The following is an 18,696-nucleotide window of genomic DNA, read 5'->3' as shown; positions in this document are numbered from 1 at the left end:
ATCGATGAGTATGATATTTTTACAATTTTAAGTAACATAAGTCTGACTATATCTGACTATAAAGATCTATCATTGAAGACAACAACTTATAGCCACCCAAATAACTCCATATGGAAAAATGTTAGGAATAATCAAAATAATTGTTTTACATAATTCCTTCATCTTGAGAGGCAGTTAGCATTGAGTTCAGATTTTGTACTCTTATCTTGCAATGGCTTTTCAATTCTTTAACATATTTCTTTCATCAAGCTTATATTTTTCATCTTAATAGGAAGTTAACTTTAAGTTCAGAGTTGCACTTTGGCTATCTTTCCCCAAGTGCAAATAATCTGTTTTTAATATTCCACGACGAGATCAGAGGCGGCTTTCATCTCTTGCCATTTAATTCCAGCATCGATCACTATCATCAGCAGATAATCAAAGAGCTTTTCATGTAATCTAATAGAAACAGCATGACCGCCCAGCTGCGTGTCTGCTCCAGTGCGCTCCTCTACTGAATTTTCCCCCGAGAAATGGCCAAACCCACCCCACCCATCGATGCTGTTTCAATTTAGCCCACATGGTGATCGCTCCTCCGCCGATTTTGCAGTCTGTAAACAAAGAGAGCAGCAGCAACGCGGTGCCGCAAATAAATCAATGCGAAAATTAATAGAGTGGAAAAATCGCCACAGAGCAAGGACACTGTATAAAAAAGAATCTGAATTATCGTTACGAGAAAAAATGAATGCCATGAAAAATTGTAATTAACTTTAATAACCCAGCCACATGCCATGGAGCTGGGCAGCAAACAGGGGGCTCCTGCAACTTGCATATTTAATTCTCATGACAGTGGTGGCCAGTTTGTGGAATCACTGGGGGAGTGGCGGGATGGCGGAGGCCCAGGCGACCGTTTGTCTTTCTGGCTGTCTGCACTTTTTGCATTTAATAGGCCGCCATGTGGACTTGGTCGGTAATGAAAACAAAGCCCGGGGAGCACCAACTACCAGGAAGCAACATCAGTCGGAGCAGAAGCAGAAGCAAGAGCAGAAGCAGCCACTCGTAGATTAACAAGCCCAGAGCAAAGACACTTGACATGGCGATGGAAACCGGGATGGAGCGGGAATGTAGGCCCAGTCGGAGATGGAGATGGCAAAGGAGACGGAGATGGAGATGGAGACAAGGCTGGACCGCTGCCAGGCACTGGAGATGGGCTAGAGAAACGGCGGCAACCTAGCGCTAAATTCAGGCAATTTTATGGCAACGGGGCCGCATTTTGACGTTCAGTGCGCCACTGGAAGACGCATGGGTCTGAGTCTGGGACAGAAAGCAATGCCAACGGCCACATGCCACATGCCCGTGCCTCTTTCCCCATTAGCCATAGCCATTTCAAGTGCGCAGACATTGGCACGCACAGAATCCGGAGCGAGCTCTGTGCTGACCCCTGCCAGCCGAGCCAGAAATAAAAGCCACTCAAAATAAACAAATTCTTCTGCACTGGCTGTTAATTTCGGCCAAATGCGAAATTCAATTAAGCATGCTCAGGTGCAAACGGGGGATTCCCCTCTGCCTTCCCAAACGGAAGCTGACAGCAGTCGTCGCCGGAAATGGCAAATTAACTTGGCAAAAATTATTTTCCTCAAAATATGGTTGCAGGGCCCAGAGGAGCGGCAAACGGAGGAGGCGTCGTCACGTCTGGGTGACGACCATGGCCATGCCATTGCACATTATTTATGAGTCATGTACAAGAATGTCTTTGCACATACGCTTATGTACACAAAGGCTTGGCTTGGCTTGGCTTGGCCTGGCTAGATTGCCATCGTTGCTCTCCGAGATTGCCACGAATCCCGACTGGAGACTGCCTTAAACTATTTCCAAACTGACAGGACGGAGATCATAGCCTGGCCAAAACCACAATCTTGGCTATATAAGGCTTGCGGCCTCTATATGGCTATTATACACTTTTATGGCGATTTAGCCGTTATCCAACGAGAATTGTCAAACATGTTTGAAGTGATTTGTGGTTAAATTGGACCAAGTCGAAGAGCAGACACCCTTAATAAACAAATTCGGAGTTATTTATTTAGTTCAATGAATAAAATGACTAAGCATTCAATATGAATACTGGAAGGCCTCTAAAGATTGGTTTAACAACCGTTTGAAAGGATTTGCATAACTATTAAACAAGAGCTTTTTTTGGATTTTCTATGCTCTCGAGCTTTCTTAGCTAATTTTGCATACCTCAAAGAGATCATCCACATCGGGGTATCCGATTACCATGCTGTTTGTAACTTGGCGCCTGCCTTCTGTTGACATCCCTCGATTGCCATGTCAAACGCGATGAAATTTATAGGAGGCCGCAAATCAAAGTGCCCCATCCCCTCCATCAAGCAATGTAATCCAACAGACGCGATGATGTGCGCCAGATGGAAAACCAATAAGCCCAGAGCCAATATATCAAAAGTGCATTCGCCAAGGCCAGGCACATTGACACGTATGAAATGCTATGTGGCGGCAGATACTCCAACTCGTGTGTGACTATGGCAAAGCCGCAAATAAATGAGATTTGCACAAGATGTTGGCCAAGAGAACGAACAGAGCGAAGGAACCGAACCAGCTGGTCCAAAGTCGGTGCTGACTCGTTTCGGTATTTACCCTGGCCATAAATTGACACCGGGATTGGGCGTGAGTGAGGGTGGGAGAGGGGGTGTTGGGACGTGCAGCATAAAAGCTGCGCCGGCACGTCGGCATCTACGACGGCTATGCTGTGTATCTCGCAGATACAATCTGTCATAGACTAACGCGTAGCATAGCATAATTTGCGCAAAACGAGTTCTAAGGGGGCGGAGTGGGCTGAAAACGAGGTGGCTACGTGTACCAGCAGTCGATGGCGATAATGTCTTGGCAATAAATGATTTATAAGCCATCCTCGGCGAATGCCGTTGCTGCCTTAATTACGCTGATTGCACCAGGTTAGAGGTCGTTGGCCTCGCTTTTCGTTCGTTTTCTGCCCGGCTCTCTAGCTCCCCAGCCGAAAACAATTGCATCGAGTGGCAGTCGGGAGCGAGTTCCTCCTCCGTCGGAGGAGGCTCCTCCAATCAGTTGACTGCCCACTTTAATTTAATTATTTAAAGCGAAAACAATTGCAGGCGCAGCCAGGGAAATTAAAGACTGACTGCTGCCCTTGGCCCTCGAATTCTGGCTGGCAGCCAGACTCAGAACGTGGACATCCGAACTCCAGCCGTGCTGTGCGTAAGTGTCGTAATGGCATTTAAAGCAATTACGGGTCACATTTGGGCTCGGCCTCCAGGGGGGACAACGGGAAATGAAGGTCCTGCGACATCCGATGCGATAAAAATGAACGCCAAGTGATAAATTAATTATGTATAGAAAAGCAAGTCAAAGAAGAGAAGATTGGTTTGGATTGCAGACGAGTGAATGCTCTTTTAAGTGGTGGATACATGTTTCCTTTAGGCTGCTCTAAAAAAGTAAACGATGCTATAAAAATGAAGGCGATTTGTTATAAAATGATAAGGTAATAAAGCAAACCATAAAAAGATATAAAACACATTTTTGTTCGTCTTTTTAGTCTATATTAAAAAACATTTGTACGGTGAGGGAATACAAAAGAGATCCACAGCTTTAGAAAGCTAGGACCGAAACTATAAATCTTTGGATCCCTGTACATTCAGTTTAAAAAATCAGCTTAATTTAAGCACAAAAATTATGACAGACCTGTCTTCAAAAAGACCAAAATAGCATTACTGAGTTGATAACTTTGGGGGACAGTCATCAATCTAAGCTTGAGCTCCACATATTACCAACAAAGATTCCTTTTAGGCTGCATAATGTAAATTCCTTTGGTAACTTTCGTGGTTTATTTACCAAAGGAAAGTACAGAAAAATGCCATACATTTTTTATAAATGCTCTGCCGGAAAAGCCATGCTCTTATCACAGACGATTTTCAGCATTCAGCTCCGGGATGATTTATGAGGAAAGATTTTGTCAGGTCGAGGAAAGCTTAAAGCCGCCGGGAGCGGGAAATGTGCTGCACAAAAACTGCAAAATAAACAAATACATTTTGGAAAACACAGCCATACGCAATGAGCAACGAGATGCTGATGTGGTAGTCACATGTGCTTTATGGCCAAAAGTTTTTGCTTTCGGATTTTCTCGGTTGGGGTTGCTATTTTAGGTTGTATTTTAGCAAATTTTCGGCAAGCGAACAACAGAGCCACCGCCACATTTTGGGGCGCCACAAGCGCATAAATTGTAGAGCCAGCAACAGCAACAACAGCTAGACAAATTTATGCAATGCCCCCGGGTGGTTAAGGGATGAGGGGCAGGGGCGGCATTGCTACCCCAAGCAATCAACGGGCAAATGTTGCACGTAATGCGACAGTAAAAATGTTGCCAGCCATATGAAAAAAAAACAGCGGAACAAAACAATGCCACTGCGAAATGTTGACAGAAATGGCAAATAAAATTGGTTTCGCTCGTTGCTCTTCCGACTGGAAATCTCATTAAACGGACTGCTAAGTCCCATATGCGTATCCCAGTCACTTCTGCGTTTTTTGGCGAAGACACTGGCGACTCGTCTTTCCCAGCTGCACTATTAAATCTGATTTATGCCCTCCGCAACCTCTTAACCCCTCCTGGAGCCCACTATCAATGGAAAGCAGGCCGGCACACCCACGCGAACGCATTGCCAATAAAAATGGGCAAGTCACGTGATTCTGATTTGCCAAGCCCACGGCCATAAAAGGTCAATGTGGTTGGCATGAGAGGGTGAGGTGAGTGGATTGGGAGAAAGTGAGTAAGCCGGGCCAGGAGTAATGATCTGAATTATGTGCGAGGGTGAACTCTTTTCACTGGGTCTCCCGATGACAGATAACGCACGATTCATTGGGCTTAAAGAGGATTAAAGATTAAAGTGATGTCAAATTCTGTGGCATGTCCTTTTCAGGCATATCAAAAATAGTTTCACGTAATTATCCGTGCTATATAAGCGGGCACATAATCTCTAGCTTATGAGTAATCTTTGGCAGTTTTAATCTGATTTGATAAGTAGGGACAGGATTTGTACAAATACCTGTCTTTATTTAACAATGTGCTCAGAATATGCAAAATAAACATTAAAGACAATCTTAAAAATTAGCTGAAAATATAAGAAATAATCAAAGTTTAAATGACAATCTAAAGATATGATTGCTTTGATGGAAATTTTTAAATGATGGATGCGAAATATTTGTCCCAGTAGCACTACACATTTTACTATCTATAAGTTTCCTCAGTTTTATCAACACAATTTCTTAGAAAGCAACTAAAACAACACTTTAGTCAACAGACGATGATTCATATTTAGATACAATTGAGCTACTTTTTTTTCTCCCCACAAACCTATCGATGACGGCTTCCCGCAATTTTAATTAAGTCCGCTTTTCTTTAGGCCATCGGATGGCTTTTATTTAAATTAATTGACCTCAAGCACATGTCGTGATAGCAATTAGCGTATTTTTTGTCTTCTGCCCGTTTTGCGCTCCAATTAATAAGACATCGAGTCGGGGTTTCGGTTTGATTAAGTAAGACTTGACTTCCGCCAGGGCTTAATTATGAAATGGCTGGAGATGGGGCTGACTTTATGACTTTACGGCCATGTAAAGTAATTAAACGAATACGTAAAATGTGCTCCTAAACATTTGAGGTCCGCCCCCGCAGACGTACTGCTGCTGTGCGCCCCCTAGGCGATCGATTTCAATCATGAGCCGTGTCTATCAATCGATTTTACAGCCCCCGGGCGAACATAAAATGCAGCAGACGAGACTGGAAATTGAATGAAAAATGCATCTCACCAAATGCCGCTGTTCGCTGTTGGTTTTCCCAGTTGCAGTTGTTGTTGCGGCCAATAAATTTAAGTGACATGCGTTTTTCAGCGAGTACCCGCGGGATAAGTTTACTTAAAATTCCATCGACTACGGGCGGTGAGGAGAACGCCGAGCAGAAGAGCCCGTGATCAGCGCGACTGATATCATTAAGAACTGCATCCTCATCGAGCGCCTTTTCCCCGGTTTTCCTCCAACCCTGCGGAAGTGCTCGGCTGCGGGGTGAAAACAAAAATAAATGCACCCAGCACCAGCGGCGGCAGCAATTTTATTGGGTTTTGTGTCTAAAATTAAATTGAATGCCCAAAAATGTTCGGGGCTCGACAGTTTTTCACGTCCCCTCCGCCTCGCCAGATGTGTGCGAAGAGGATTTACTCGGAGAGTGGCAACCACTTTGGCGGGGATTTCCCTTCCTTCCACTCTCCCACGCGGCGACATTTTCCGGCTTTCGGCTCCCTTTATTTTTAACAGCTCATTTGCCTTGGCACCTCTTATTTTTGGAGATTTTGGGCATTCGGAGCCTGCCTTCTGTGGTTTATTCAAATATTGTGCGATGTGCGAGCATAAAAAGTGGCGCAGCTGACGCGCGGGGATTATGGCCAATGTTTGACTTGAACTTGAAAACAGATAGGGAGGAAGTGAAAGGCAGCCATTGAGCGATGCGCCACATCCGGTTTGGGCTTAGGTCCAGGACCTATCCCATTCACATTCCCATATTCCCATGAACCATCGCCAAGACGCTAAGTAAGTCGTTTTCTTTTTGTGTCTCCGCTTTTTGTCTCGCCTCCTTTGTCTCAGATCTAGGAAAACAAATTGCCCACCCCATGCCTCCCACTCGAGTGTGCCTCAATTGCCCCTGCCAGGGGAAATGGAAATGGTTAGACAGCCAAAGCTGCGGCCATATAGCCATATAGCCCTGGGCCAGAGCAATTGAGTTAGCATTGAATACAATTGAAAGACACTCGGTCCGGAGAGGCTGAGACCCAAAACGGGTTTCGCCATTTCGTGGAAGAGTCTTGAGTCGAGTCGAGTTCAGTCGAGGGCTCCTAAGTGCCCCCCGTTGAGGCATATGTATTTGGCTGGGTAGCGAAGGTATCGATCAGTGCGGAATGCTCGGACGAATGGATGGATTCTTATTTGCTATTCATTGGAAACCGTCGAAGGGGCAAAGGGAGATTTACATATTGGTAAATACACTGCGTTCCACTGGCAACCTTGAACCACGGCTTTGGGCTGTCTTAAAAGCTTGAGAACTGAGCTGGACCAACAGTAGTTACAGCCATGATTGCATATATGTATGACAGTGGAGATAATGCCAAAGGCTTTTTGTCTAGCTTTGAACTATAAATAAGCGAAAAAACTACAAACTCAAATGAATTCCAATGGGTCATATGAAATTCTTATGCAACTCAGGGGTGTTACTTTAGGCATATTTTCTTATGACATACTTAACTTTTAACACCTCTCAGTAATTAGTAGTAACATATGTTTTGTCTATCTTAATATGCACCCACCTAAAGTAATTACTTTCAGACAAAGTGTCTGGCAATTTATGCTATTAACACTTTCCCAGGCGTTTATGCACTTGGTTGGTTTAATGGCTTCCATGTAAAGTTTATTAAGCAGGCCATCTTCATCACCATAACGCTGCCTCAGCAATTCTGGTCTTTGTTTATTAACGGGGAACCTCGGCTTCCTGGTAACTAATCCAATCCCCAGACAAGTCAGCCTGCTAATTGGTCTGAATGAGACAGCCTAATCAAAGTCAAGATATAAGGTTACCAGCTCCGGCAATTGAAACATAACTCGCACTCGCATTTGCATCTGAATTTATGCGAGCTACAGCACTATAAATACTAATTAAATGCTTAGCCGGGCCGGAGTGACATGAGCCTGCGACTGTCCTGGAATTTCTATTATGCACCAGCACTTGGCCAGAAGTGGCCTAGTGTCACCCTGCCCCAACTCCCGATCCGCAGTCTTTGGAGTGTCTGGCACCCGGAGTTCAAGCGGGCGGCGTAATGCATTTTGCATTAACATTTTTCACTCCAGCCCAGGCAGGAACAATGGTAAGAGCCTACAGGGACACTTTAGCCATGGCCAACAGCGTGTGCGAGTGCCAGGCAGTCTGACTTTTCAAGGGGACTCCCCTCCGAGGGTATTAAATTCAGGCAAGGCTTCTTCACAGTTTCACTGCCTCACGACGGTTTATTTTTATACGAAAAAGTTCTGCATTTTTTCTCCTCTGACACGTGCTAAAAGTTAAAAGACGAAACTTTGCAGCGACAACGCCCCTCAGTAGACAACAGGAAATGCTGCAAACATTTTGGCAACACTTTGCCCGCTGAACTGCCTGCCAAAGGTGCGGACAAGGAGACTGCAGGGAAGCCGGGCTGAGAGCTAAAACAAACAACAAGCCGGCGGAACAGAGGAAACATTCCCCTCAAAAGCAAACGGCAGAAAAAGTGCCGGCGAGTATTTCCCAGGCAGGTAGCAAACAGGAACCGAGGAGCGAGGACCGAGAAGAGTCCTTCGGCAAACACAGCTACCCTCAAGTCCTGGGAACGTGCATTCCTGTGAATGAAACCCAAGGCATTCCCATTCCTCGCTCATCATTCATTTCTCATATGGCTGATTTTTATGGTTTCCTGCGACCCCTTCAAGACGTTCCAAGTTCGACCCCCGAACAGGGAAGAAGCCCTGCCGACGATTGAATTACACTCCTTTCGCATCCTTGCGGCCTCACGGTCTTCTTGCGTCAATGTCAACCCTTGAGGGCCTCGGGTAAATATTTGCATTCGCAGGGGGAGTGGGGCGGTAGGTGATAATCACGGCTACTGCACTGCCACTGAGGCTGCTAATTGCTGGGGCAAACATCGAGATTGCTGGTGCAACATTACCGTATCTCTCGCAGGGGCAAACACAAATTGCCAGACTGTCAACTGCCTTGTTGCACGAACGTTTTTAGAAAGTTTCCATGCTCTGGCTGAACTTCTGAACTCTGCGGCCGGAGGAGATATGATTCGGATCCCCGGGGCAGATCCGATGACTACGGCCTCTCAGGTGACAAAGCGCCAAAACGCAGCCACGCTAAGTTGGTCCAATGAAGTTAGTCGAGCGTCTAACAGAGAAACCACATCGGATCTAGTTACCCCCCCTCCCAGCGGCAATGTGCCAGTTAGTTTTTACCAGCTCCTCTTGGCTGGCAGCTGCTGCGGTTAATTAAACTCAGACTATCGGACGAAACCAACATCGCGACATCGACAACAATTTGTTTATTAGAAAGTCAGCCAAAGATGGGCCTTGGGGGAGGATGAGAGATACCAGAACAAGGACAAAGTGAAAGCCAGACAGCAGAGATCGCAGATCAGTATGAAAAATTGGTCTCAGGCTAATGATCAAAGTTTCTTACTGAGAAGAAAGTATCAAGTAGGCTTTTTCTTAACACAATAAAGTAACTAAATAAGTTTTAAAAACCTTTGCTGAAGAGTAAACTAATTAATGTCTACATTTTCCTAATAGTATTTATGGAAAAATAAATTAATAGTAAATGTTTTTTTCTAGTCTCAAATTCTTGGAATGACTATTCCTTATCATTGAAACTCTAGCTAAATTCTTGTTTAACCACTAGAATTTTTGATGGCCTGCATTCTTGTCCCACCTACGACACCCATTTCAATTTAAAGAATTTGCGAAAGTTGTTTTTCCGCATTGTCGCCGAGCGAAGAGCTGTCCATGGAAAATAATGTCGAGATTGTGGCCGAGGACTCCTCCGCAGATGGTCGGGTGGCGATTAGCCGAATGTGGCTGGCAAGGTGTTGGCCGTTTGGGACTCCGGGCTGTGAGCCTGGCCAAGTGAAAGGCAAAACGCTGCTCACGGTTTTAGCCCCAAAGACCGGCAATGTTATTTGTTTCAGAGCGGCTGGTTGGGGGTTCAAATTGTGTCAACTTTCCCAAAAATTTGCCGGGAATGCGAATGCGACTCTGATTTGCATAGGAAAACTATGAGTCGAGTCAGATCAGACCAGGCCATGGCGCAAATGTTTATCGCTTGCCATTAAATGCAGACGACAATTTCGAGATAATCGGCAGACAGGGAAATAGCAACAGAGAGATACAGCCACAGTAAATGGATAACAGAGGAGGCAGCCAGCAGGAAGCCACGAAGTGCTGACGATGTCTTCGTTCCCCGGGCTCATATCAAGTGCTAAAGATCTGCAATTTAAGGTGTCTGTTTAGGTGCGTTGACAGCCGAGATGGGCACAAGATGACTGCCGCGAGGAATACACAGCGAAAAAGTACCAGAAATGCTATCACAAAAGATCCAGTAAATGGGTTGTTTTCTGAGGCCTGTCAAGATAATAATTCGCAAATGTTCGTATATTACAAGTTAATCCCATATGTAAAGAAAAAAATAATTTCTTCAAGATAATGACAGATTAATGTGTCCCACTTACATTGATTGGTTTCAAATTTCTTGTACATTATCATAATATTCGATAGGCAGAAAATATTAAAACAAATTTTTGTATTTTGCAATTAAATTTATATTTTACTATTTTAAACTAATATAATACACAGCCAAATATTCAAATATTAATTTGAAAGAACATAAGATATTTCCCTGTGTAAAGATACTAGTAGTGATACCCGTTTAGCGCTAATCTCTTGCAGGCAGTCCCTGCCTCCAGCTCCTTCAACCCCACCTCATCTTCCTGCTCCAACTCCTTTTCCACGTCTGACTGCCGCACGAGTGTTGGGTCCTTGAGACACCACAAACTTGTGGCAAGCTCCGGTGGAGAGATGAGAGATGGGAATGGTGTCCAAGACAAACCATTGTCTTTGACGCAGCGCTATCTCAAACATAATTATTGCCTCATTATGCGACGATGGTGTCGTTAATGTCTTCGGCAAACAACGCATCCAATGGAAAGGCAAACAGCGCAGCGTTAATAATGAAATTGTAAATAAATTGTAAACATTTCGACTGCGCCAAGCGCAAATATTTGTCCTCAACTTGCTGGCAAGTATCTGTATCTGTTGTATATATAATCTTTGGCTTCGGCACATACGTTTTCAATTTTATTTTTCTTTTTTGAGGTTTCGATGGGCCGCTCTCGGCTGTCAACACTTTGACAATTTTCCTGTCACAGTGTTCGGACAGGAAACAAACAAACAATAAACGACAGACAAAACTGATAAAGCGAGTTCTACTGAAGCGCTTTTCACATAAAAATATTGAAAAATTCGAAATTAACCCGAAAATGCCATAATGGCTTTTAAAATATCGTTCGCTGGGGAGCGATAAGAACGGTTTGATGGCTGCATTAGGCACGGTTTACTGTTGTTTATGGAAATGTATGGTCATAAAACCGTGGCTCAGAAAACTCGATCCACGGCTGAAACCAGTTAGTTGAGCCGTAAATGATTTGTTCGCGTTTTATTATCACCTGTAACGGTGACAAAATCAAATGCCGATCAAAGTGCCGATAAGGCCAGACAACACACATCATCGGACTTATCGTAAAGGTCACATGTGAGTGCGAGTTTGTCAACATAATCTCGAAAATAGATTGCAGATTGCCAAAGCAAATGGAATCAATGGCACAAAGCTCTCTAAAGGCCGCCTGTCAACAAATTCCCCGTAGAGAACTTTCCAATGAAGAAATTAATTTTGATTTATTAGCCCAAACATGTCTACCAGCATGAGCTCATATATGGGAGGTAAATGAACATTTTCCTCAATTTTCTCCGCCATAAAAAGAGGAGAGAAACAGTTGCAATGCCCTCATCCCCTTTCCCAGTTGTTCAATTCAATTAATTATTTGTTGCAATGCGTTTTCATCGGATATTATGACATTTTTATGTCCCCCGGGGGCGGAGAATGGCTGGGTTGGGGCCTTACTTATTGAAACATAAATTAGGCAACACATGTCCATAAAGCATTTGGAGTCACTTGTCATATCAGCGAACTGCTTTCAAATTTACGACTTCTCCGCCACTTTGACACCAACAGGATACCATGCAATATGGTCGGCGAGGGAGTGTGGAGTGGCTGGACTACTGCTGATAAGGACACTTGAAACCGGCCCTTAATGTCGCCTTTAATGGCTTTACCGCTCGGCCGCCACTAATGCTAAATCAATTTTCAAGCGCATAAATCAGCTGAGATTGGGAGAAAATCAATAAAGAAAAGGAAACGAAACCGGGGAAGAATGAAATGCAGCAGATAAAATAAAGAATCTATTAGTAATAAAATAAACAGCGAGTGGACCATAAATTTCGGTTGAGTCCAAAGAGAAAACACAAATGGAAGATGGAAATTAATACGACGAGATAATTAATGAAAATTCAGAGATTCTCTACTAATCTGGCGGTATAAAAAACCATTAAGTATCCGGGATATTACCAGGGATTAGTCTGAGGTTAAGGCAAACATTAAGTAGGTCAATTGATGCCAATTATTTATAGTTAAGTCAAATTGGAATGCTCCAAATCTGGGCATTTCTATAGCAATTCCCTGGGCGCGCAATCATCAGTTTTCTTAAGTCCACAAAATCTCGAATTTCTCGTCTGGTTCCCCGTAGTTCACACGTTGCTGTTGAAATTCAACAAATCCATCATTCGCCATTGTGTCTGGCATCAAAGAAAACATTTTCCCAGGGCGTTAGATAACTAAAGAAACAAATTTCCTCCATGTTTCTGCTCTCTCCCGACTTTTTTCCATGTTTCCCAACAATTTTTGCCGCCACATAAAAAGCAATTCATGCATCTTGAATACGGCTCACCCTTTGGCTCCCCTCCATTTCGGTTCTCGTAAATCAATGCCAACGAATCTTGGACGTCTTCTGTTTCCCTTTGCGATCTCCAAATTGCCAATGGGCTTTGAACGGAGTATCATAATAATTAAGAACAAATTCATTTACACTTTCAAATGCCGCGAAGGGAGGACCCAAGTTTTTGTTTTTTTGGGTGGAGCTTGTGTGTCGTTGCTCTTGACATGTTTTGAGCGCACGGAATTTATTTATTGTGGATCTGAAATGCATTTAGCATCACACATAAAAAAGCGACAAACAAGCAGGCGGAACGGGGGCGGTCGCAGCAGCCCACAGATCGAATAAGAGTGTGCGAGGATCACACTGAGCCAAAACAAGACTTTTAAATGCGATAATAAATTCAGTACTTAAGCATTTTTAAGCACTGAGATTATGTCAAACAAAAGATCACAATATTGAATAAGAAATCACATTTGTACCACAGTTCATTTATTTCTCTTTATTTTCATTAAGTTTTTCCAACGAAGTAATAATGGAATAATAAGAATACTTCAGTGTGCAGTTTATGCTGACATCTGAGTTATTATATACAGATTTTCTTTGTCAGTACAAAAAATATTTGTTTTTGGCAAATAATAAGAGATACTGTGATTTTTATCCTCGTTTTAATTAACATAAACAATTTTACTGTAATCTTGTGATCGATTTACATGTTTAATCATTAATTTGTCACCGGTGTAAATGTGAAAACATTTTTTTCTTAGTGCAGGGGTCGACGCAGATTGCCGCTGAAGCGCAACAACAGCTGTCGCGGCTGTGGGGATTTCACTGGAGCACTTCTGATGCGGTAAGTTTATTGAACTCCGTCCCGTGCGCCCCACTCCTCCCCTGGCCGCCCCTTTCACCCACGGCAATTGCAAAACAATGCAAACTCCCCTTCTCATGTCGCGAAAATGGGTCAGCGGGCTCATTAAAATTGAAGCCGTGAACTTTCGCTGATCTCTGGCGTTCGTTTATTGCCACAATTTGTTGTGTTTGGACTGCTTAAGCAGCAATTCATTCGAGCTGACGGACCAACGAACGTTTTATGCCTTCATTAATGCAGCGCACGCATTCGCTGGCCCCGCCCCCTTTTTAGCCCATAAACGGGGGCTAAACTGCTCATTAGAATGGCATTGTACACATACTTCGATTTCGAATCAAATCGAAACGCCAGGTTGCATTTCCGGTTGTGACAGTTCTGCTTTTTTCAGCTAGCGCCATCACCGGATGTGCCAAGTGGCAGGGGCCCATAAAAACGGCGAGGGAAACGCTAAACAATATTCAATGCTAACAAAAAATTAGGGCAAACATCGAGGGTTGAACGGCGACGGGATTGAATCCCGAGTTGATTATTGTGTTCTGTTGCATTGTTAAACAATTATGCGGCATTTCCTTCCGATGCGAATCCTTTCGATGACACTTTGAGTGCCGGCTGCTGCGCAAACCTCCCTCCCGTGCACTAATCACCCAGAGCAGCATAACCACACAGCTGTTCCTGACTGCTGTTTGACCCACTGCGAATTTAATGGGCGGAGAAACTCCGCTTCCTCATCCGGATCCGTAGCTCTCTTTACGGCCCATTGAAGTGCGGCCCGAAACAAAAGCAGCCAATTGATGGATGGTCTGCATTTGGCTGTCTAAACAAAGAGCAACAGCTTTCGATTGTGTGTGCTGCTCGTTGGGTTAACTGTTACTGCAGTTCAATGATTGCTGAGTGACTTCGTTTAGCTACGAGTATTAAGGAATCGCCAGCTAATGTATACAACTCCAGATATATGTATAGTCGTCCGATGGATAAACAATCTGCCAGCTCAAGACCGGCTTTCCCTGCCTGTCTTTCTTCGCCATATCCGTCGTGGGTTATAACATAATTTACGTCTCTTCCGCTTGGCAGCTTTGTAATCATTCTCCACTTCCATGGCCGCACAAAAATGCGGCTCCCCAACTCTATCTGGCCCGGTCCATCGAACTGCGGCATGTATCTTCTCGATTTGCCCTAATGTCAGGCCATTGTAATTGCATTTCGTGCTGAACTTCTGGTCCTACACCGCAGACAAGTCAAGGCGGGCATCCCGAAAACGAAAACTCCGGCATCCCAAACACGATTTCAGCATCGGAGCTTTTTTTCTGCGGTTGTGGGCTTGGAGCTGTGTGTGTGTATCTGGGTATCTCTGAGATACAATGGCCGCACAATGTAGCCAATATCTAAACGTCGGCATCTTTGGTGGCCGACGCCATCATCGTTGGGAGTCAGATTCAGATTCAGATTCAGAGCCAGAGTACTTGGTTTCTCTCTCTTTCTAGATTTCAATCTGCCAGCTTTGGTTTTAATCGGTTTGGGATTGGTTTTCCTGAACTTTATGAAACCTTGAATTGGCTGAACTGGAATGTGGCTGAAACCGCAACATATGCCCATTTGCCAGCCTATCCAACTGGGAGATCTCGGCTCACATCTGTCGGCCTAGCCCACGTGTCGAACTCAAGTATCTGTATCTGTAGCTGCTGGAGCAACTCCGAATGTATCTCTATCTGGTTTTCGGCTTAAGCGCATTAAAGCAGCTATGAATTAGACAGGGGCTGCAACCCCTAATGGCAGCACCTCCAGCTGCTCCGGCCGGGGTTTCATCTCAAGTGCCAGGCTGGATTTGCGGGCATAGACAATCTAATTACAGTTTTCAGTGTGCATTTAGCGTAAATGATAGCCCTAAGGCAGGCTCACCCGCTCACACATGTGCGTAATTAATCCGTAGGGCATGGTGTTATGCCTGAGCAACTTCCACCGGCTCCCCAAAAAACCTGCCCACCTGCCTTTCGCATGAGGGAGGCATAAATGTCTGTTGCTCGTTTTCCTGGCTCGGAGCTTTTCTTTTTTTAAGCTTGCAATGCGTGGCCTCCCACTCTTTTGAGCGTGCAACTCCGAATTCCGGCTCCAAATGGGGCAGCCATGACTTGGCATCTGGTCTCAAAATGGATGCGACTTCGATGGCAGGTCCCACGCACTCGGCTTCCCGCTCGGGCTGATCAAATGCAGCTTATGCGGACTGACTGGGTTGACTGACTGGTTGACGGCATGACGCGGCTTAATTGGCCATTACGGGGCGGCTGCATAAGAGGCTCTCGGCTTGCGCAAGCCCCATTCCCCAGAGAGATTCTGCTCGGCGGTTCAGGTTTTCCTCGCTTATTGAAAATGATTTTTACCGTTGCAGGCGTCTTGTCTTTATGCAAATCAAGTGAAAGCAACGGCAGACGCAACAAGTTTTCCCAAAATCCTCCAGTGGACACTTCATTGAATCTAAACCGAATTTAGGTCAATGTACTCTAGAAAATAGAATTTCAATTCACCACAAACACTCTTACGTTGCCAGGGGGAATTGGATTGAGTTCTCATTTTTATCCGTTTAGCCTTCCGAAAAAAAAGTGAAAATAAACTAGGGAAAAGCTAAGCCAGCTCTTGACCCGAAAGGCAAGGCTCATTGTTGTTCTTGCTGTTGCAAAGGATTTAGATTGTTTGTGCCTCATGTCGTATGCCTTCCTCGCTTGCTACAGTTGTTAACATGAAAAGATAAACATCGGAAATGATGTCAGTCAAACTGCCAGTGCCCAGCCTCCACAGCGAGTGTATGTGTATCTGCCTCAGCCCCTTTTTTGTGTTTTTTGTTCATTTCCATCTTCACGCATTCCCCCGAACATGCTCACAAAATCATGTAAAACTTATACAACAAAATGCGCACAAAAAACAGACGAGAAGCTGCTGAAAAAGCTGAGCCCCTTCAGTAGTTTCAGCCGTTACATGCTCGGCAATCAGAGCAACGTGTTTCGTATCTAATGAATTGCGACTCCAGGGGACTTTGTTCCATTGTTGGTGTAGCAATGTTGCAAGCACACACCCCCCTCCCAGGCATCGTTTAGCGGGCTAAATGCCGCACTTTTAGCTGGAAACTTAACCACGGTGGCAGACACACAATGAATAAAAGATAAAGAGCGGAGAATTAGATCACGCGATTGTTGCCTGAGTTTCCGAGTAGAGAACGTGAGCAAAGCCAGGTATATCTAGGGGATGTGCTGGGTTAAAAGGTAAAGTAGATTCAGTTTCCTGTTCGGAAGGTGACTTAACAGAAGAGGGCACTCCTAAGGGATGAGCTACAACATGAACATAAATGGTTAATAAAGGAATTTCAGCTATTAATATCCTGAAGTCTACTAGGTGATGATAACACCAAATAGAAATAGAGACAATTTTATGCTTTCTAAGGAGTTAAATACTGTTCCTATCTCTTCTTTGGTTTGAATCAAAGAGCTATCTAGCTAAGAAATCTTGAAAGTACAATTTTTTGAAGAAGTAAGAGCTTATTTCTTTTCCAAATATAATAATCTATTCAGAAATAATAACAATTTAAAACCATTATAAGTATATATTAACAAGTATCTCCAGTCGCAAAGCACAAAATATGTGTTCAACGATCACAACTGATAGATTGGAAATCTGATACTTAAACATGGCCCAGTAATAATCCTCCAAGATCTTAAGTAAGATCCCAAGGTTGATAGATGCTTATGGAATTATTGAAAATTCCCTTAGCTCACACTTGAAATCGATATCTTCGGCAATAAACAATATAAATAGTCCAATGCCTCGTGCCAAGTGTTACAACACTGTAGTTCAGCACCTTGGGCTGTAATCGGTTGGTGTGTAAACATATGGCGAAGATAAGATATATATGGAAGGCAGCCAAGAACACCATATTATTATATCGTAGTCAATCTAACGAAGAATCTAATGCGGCATTGGCAAGGTTGAACAATCGGTAAAGGGTTTGAAGCAGCTGCTCAATGACATTAATTTTGGATTTCCCATGCAATTACGGCTTAGGAACCTAACCCCATATAAAACACACCCAAGTTCTGATTAATTTGCATATGACATGAGCCCGATCTGATCAACGCATCAGCTGTTCCCCAGCCACATGACAGACCTTTCTCCCTTCACTTAACTTCCCTGGTGCGAGTTCCCCGGCAATTCCGGGCCGGGAGAACTTGTTTTATGCCACAAACAAAGCAATTTTCGCACTGACGCTTCCTCCAGCCATCCAGGTGAGTAGACCTCACCCCAAAATGGTGAATTATGAATGCAGTCCTCGGGGGTTGAAAGGGAACGGGTTGCATGCAACATGGGAACATGGCAACATAGCGCACATTTTGGCAGGACCATTTGCTCACAGTTTGCGGTTTACGATGGCCGGAACCGTGTTTACCTAGGACGCAAGACAAAGCACATAAAACGGAGACAGGGTCAAAAGCGGCGAGTCTTCTTGGCTCATCTGTCGCCTGACATTGCGTGATGTTTGCCAGATGAATGAGAGTGAAAAATGAAACACGGCTTGCCGTTGCAATCAGTCGTCCGGAAATCAGCACACAGACAAGGCAGCCGGCAAAGGAAGGACACTTCCAGGCGAGACGGGCGGACAGACAGGCAGACATTAGGGCCGCATTATGAAACCAGCGGCAATGGGCGACAAAGTGTTTCCATTTCCCATTTTGCCGGTTGCCTTCCCCTCCCTCCCTCCCGCTCGGCCCGTTCTGCAATTTGTTTGCCGCAAACACACATTTACGTAATGCCAAGCGAAGGTCTGGATGGACCTTAAAGCTGCCCGAAAACAAAAAACCAGGCAGAAAAGCACTTGAAGTTCTTGCGATGAAATTCCGAGAAACAAGTTGGTCTTCGAGGCCAAGAAGGTAGACACACTCAACGGAAATATCTGTTTCAGCTGAATTTTTTACTGGCGAATTTTGGGTAGAGAAGAATGGCGTTGATTTAAAAATAGTTAATGATAAATGGTACCTTAATAAAGTTTTTTTTAATAGTATATTTTTTACCATCAAAATCTTAACATCAAATTTGAATAGGTTAAAATAATAAAAAGTATTTGCATAAAGAGGTTTTTATTTGGTCTTTTAAATTAAAAAAAACAGACATTTTAGAAAAAATGATGACCAATTTGGTAGTCGTTTTTTCTTTGTT

General features: G+C 44.1%; 1 protein-coding gene across 2 annotated transcripts in view; it reads right to left on the bottom strand.

Moving 5' to 3' along the window:
- The window catches only part of LOC108048754 (serine-rich adhesin for platelets), a 40,063-nt gene that overhangs the window by 14,205 nt on the left and 7,162 nt on the right, over positions 1-18,696 (bottom strand). The window lies entirely within an intron of this gene.

The sequence above is a fragment of the Drosophila rhopaloa genome, unplaced genomic scaffold, assembly GCF_018152115.1.
Source record: "Drosophila rhopaloa isolate 14029-0021.01 unplaced genomic scaffold, ASM1815211v1 contig_155, whole genome shotgun sequence".
Taxonomy (NCBI): domain Eukaryota; kingdom Metazoa; phylum Arthropoda; class Insecta; order Diptera; family Drosophilidae; genus Drosophila; species Drosophila rhopaloa.
Note: the sequence above shows the minus strand (reverse complement) of the source record. Positions and strands in the feature narration are given on the sequence as shown.